The sequence below is a fragment of the Aegilops tauschii genome, chromosome 3 (assembly GCF_002575655.3).
Source record: "Aegilops tauschii subsp. strangulata cultivar AL8/78 chromosome 3, Aet v6.0, whole genome shotgun sequence".
NCBI lineage: Eukaryota > Viridiplantae > Streptophyta > Magnoliopsida > Poales > Poaceae > Aegilops > Aegilops tauschii.
In genome coordinates, this window is record NC_053037.3 from 274,698,968 (window position 1) to 274,703,262 (window position 4,295).

A 4,295-nucleotide genomic window follows, 5' to 3' on the forward strand; every position below is an offset into this window, starting at 1 on the left:
CCTCTCCCGCTAAAGATAAATCAATCTAGTTGGCCAAACCAAACGGATAGATCGAGGAGAAATACAAAGCTATAACAATCATGCATAATAAATTTTAGAAAAGACTCCATTAATATTCACAATTATTCAGATCATAAACCCCTAATTCTTTGGATCCCAACAAACACACCGCAAAAGAAGATTACATCGAATAGAACTCCAAGAACATCGACGAGAACATTGTATTGAAGATCAAAGAGAGAGAGAGAGAAGAAGCCATCTAGCTACTAGCTATGGACCCGTAGGTCTGTAGTGAACTACTCACGCATCATCGGAGGGTAGCAAGGATGGATGATGCAGAAGCCCTCCGTGATTGATTCCCCCTCCAGCAGAGTGCCAGAAAAGGCCTCCAAATGGGACCAAGGAAGAACAGAAACTTGGGGCGGCAAAGAATGTGTTTTGCGTGGCTCTCTATTGGTTTCCCGATTTTAGAGTATTTATAGAGGTGGAATTAGGTCAGGCCTATGGGGCCCACAAGATAGAGCGCGCCTACCCCCTGGGTGCGCCCTGTTGGCTTGTCATCTCCTCGGTTGCCGTTTGGTCTCCTCCTGAAGCTTCTAGGGTCTCTCTTGTCCAGAAAAAAACCGTCAAAAAGTTTCGTAGCGTTTGGACTCCGTTTGGTACTAATTTCCCGAAAAAACAAAAACATGCAAAAAAGCAGCACCTGGCACTAGGCTTAATAGGTTAGTCCCAAAAAATGATATAAAATAACATATAATTGCATATAAAACATCCAAGATTGATACTATAATAGCATGGAATGATAAAAAATTATAGATATATTGGAGACGTGTCAAGCATCCCCAAGCTTAATTCCTGCTCGTCCTCGAGTAGGTAAATGGTAAAAACAACATTTTTGATGTGGAATACTACCTAACATGTTAATCATGTAATCTTTCTTTTACGGTATGAATATTAAGATCCGAATGATTCAAAGCAATAGTCTATATTTGATATGAAGACATCAATACTCAGGCATACCAACAAACAATCATGCCTTTCAAAATAAAAATGCTAAAGAATGCTATCCCTACAAAATCATTTAACCTTGCCATGCCCCATCTTCTTAACACGAAATATAAATCATGTACAACCCTCAGCCGAGTAATTGTTTCATACTTTTTAACGCACTTCAGCTTTTTCAACCCCCATGCAATACATGAGCGTAAGCCATGGACATAGCACTATGGGTGGAATAGAATACGGTGATAGAGGTTAATATGGGGAAGGCAAAAAGGAAGATAGTTTCACGTTGGCACGACTAATCAACGAGGCTATGGAGTTGCTCATCAATTGATGTCAATGCGAGGAGTAGGGATTGCCATGCAATGGATGCACTAAGAGCTATAAGTGTATGAGAGCTCAATTTGAAAACTAAGTGGGTGTGCATCCAACTTGCTTGCTCATGAAGACGTCAGGCATTTGAGGAAACCCATCATCAGAATATACAAGCCAAGTTCTATAACAGCTCGTTTGGCTCCTTTCATTTGGGTCGGAATTCGCGGATTTCATTTCTTAATTCCGACCCCAACTTGTTTTGCTGTCATGGAATTGGAGCTTGGAATTCATTTATTAATTCCAGCGAATAGGAACCTTGCCTGGACCGAAATCCCTCCTGGGACATTGTCATTTGCATGGATTCGACGGAGCCCTCCTCTCCCGATCCCTATCCCCCGACGCCAATGACTCCACCTCGCCGCCACCCTCTCCTCCGGCAAGGTCACCCCGCCCCGTTTCCTCTCCTCTGGCAAGGTCACCACGGCCTGCTCCCTCTCCTCCGGCACGGTCGCCCCATCCTGCTCCCTCTCCGCCGTCAAGGTCGCCCCCTCCTGCTCCCTCTCCTCCGCCCATGTCCCACCGTACCCCTCGGGCAAGGTCGCAAGGACACCCCGATGTCAAGGTAACTTGTAACCTATCCCTCTCGCCGTCGGTATGCTTCTCCTCTGCCTCTTCTTCCCACTATCTTCTATTGCATCTCACAGCCCTAACCCAGTCCACTCGATCGACGGCAGGACGTCATCCTCGTCCATCTGCTCTCATCCATTGCCGGATCCATCCACCCCTTGTCGGATCCTGATGTCCAAGCCATGAACTTCATCCACCTTCGGCGAGTAAGCTCCATCCATGGCGTGGCTGCTTAATTAATGCTATTGGATATAGAAACAATTAATGAGCGCGTTCTTGTTGTAATTTGCACGTGTACAGTATAATCCTTAACCTGATGTATAGCTTTTTGTTTACTCAGGTTGTACGTATAATGTATGGAACCTGATGCAATTAAAAATAGGATGACAACCTTACAAATTTAACCTAACAATTTACAAATTACTAGTGCTAAATCTATGGAAGAAAAAGCTATTGACCAATTTGTACTTATAGTTATGACAAATTTGGCGGTGTAATCTAAGTCTTGCCAACAACATTATATGTAGTGAAGGGCAGGTAATAGTATACTCTTTAACCTAATGCCACTCCCTATGAAGCTTTGCCAACATTGTATAATGAACAGCGTGCCTGCTTAAGTTCTTAACTCAGTTTCTTGTTTGTATCTTCAAGTCTTTGCCTCTCAGTCTATTGAGGGTATTTAATAGTTTATTTTTTCTTTTTTGCTAATTACATCAGATGATGTTGGAGATAAGCAACAAGTAAGTCGAGCAAGCAATTGGTTGATGCACTCACTCGAGTAGTGTCCTGAAGTAACCTATGTGCGTTGGTGAGTACTAGTAATTCCATGACATATTAATTCTTCATAGTGATATTGGAGTGCTATTAGACCATTGGTTGATGCACTCTTTGTTGGTGTTTGTGAATAACCTTTGTAACAAGTAAGTGGAGCCAGTTGGTGTGTGTGAATAACCTTTCTAGGACTGCACACATATCAGATAGCTGACTTCAGTGGACACCTCATATTGCTCACAACAGCAGAAAGAAGGATATTTGACCACACAAAAATTATTTACTGTTGGCCTTCTTTCTCCAGAATGGTTAACAACTTTTAACATAACACCATGCACATTGCCAAAGCCATATTCGTTAGTTTTTTATTTTTTCCGGATTCTCTCTATGGACATCAATCAGTCGAGCTATTCCACAAAAACTGTTGGTCACAACTGACTCTTCTGCATGTACTTGCTATTGCCGCTGAAGCTAGAATTTATAAAGAAATTCACTCAACAATAGACTACCATGATAGACCATATTCTGTCGCAGCAGCAACAATAATTCTGGAAGGAAACAAGCTATCCAACAGGGTTATTTTCAGGTTCTGAAACTTCATATGCTAAAATGTTATAATTGTTTTATGACATGTCGTTCTCTAATGTTAACTCATGCACACTGTTAAAATGGCACACGTAATTGTCCATCAGTTTTCTTAATGAACAATATATTATTCTTTGATGAGTATGCATTACCTTTCATTGATGCCAAATTGATGTCTTGCTCCTAATTTTGCTAGTTCAATGGGTGAGAAGACAAAGACAAGAAAGCGGGCAGCGGTGATTGTTTGAGCTAGAAGATGACATGTTGGCAGTCTATGACATCATGCTCAAGTCGAATGGAAAAGAAACGGGTCCTCGAGTCAAGCTATATGACCTTAATTGGATGCAAATTTTTAGTTTTTATTGTTGTAATGCACTTGTGATTATAAGCTGCAGTATTTTATCTTCCAAACCTTGCTTACTACAAACTTTGAAGCTTAATGAAGCTTTGTTTTTTTTGTGTTGTACTACATTTTGTGCTTTATGGAGATGGACATGGTAGTTGTAATTGAATTTAAATATGTCGATTTCTGCTTTATGGTCCTTCAAAGATCTTATCACTATTATCATCTGCATTTTAGATGATTATATTTGACATATTTGGATGTGTGAATGACGATGATGCTGTCTAGAACTTTTTGTTCTTGATCATTGAAGAAAATAAACAGTTATTTTTTGGTTGATTATCATTTTTAGATTTTAAATGTGTGAATGTACATGCTGAGATATGCATTTTGATAGTGATTACAATTCAACATAGCAGCCAAACAACATATAACATTCATTTCACAAATCCGCTGGCAGCCAAACAAGAAAATTCAACTTGGAATTAAAAATCCACCAAATGAAATCCTTCTAGGAATGGGATTTCATTTCATTTCCACCAAATGAAATAAAAACCTGGGTGCCAAATGAGCTGTATATGAAAGTGACAACATAGGAGACTCTTTATATGAAAAACATGGTGCTACTTTGAAGCACAAGTGTGGAAAATGA

At 40.3% G+C, this 4,295-nt stretch overlaps 1 long non-coding RNA gene across 1 annotated transcript; it reads left to right on the top strand.

Annotated features, from left to right (window-relative positions):
* The first annotated feature begins 1,644 nt into the window (after window positions 1-1,644).
* On the top strand, window positions 1,645-3,849 carry LOC109752381 (uncharacterized). The gene is made up of 4 exons (XR_002230288.4): window positions 1,645-1,939; window positions 2,052-2,150; window positions 2,662-2,752; window positions 3,497-3,849. It is a non-coding gene; the product is annotated as an uncharacterized lncRNA (long non-coding RNA).
* Window positions 3,850-4,295: the final 446 nt, after the last annotated feature.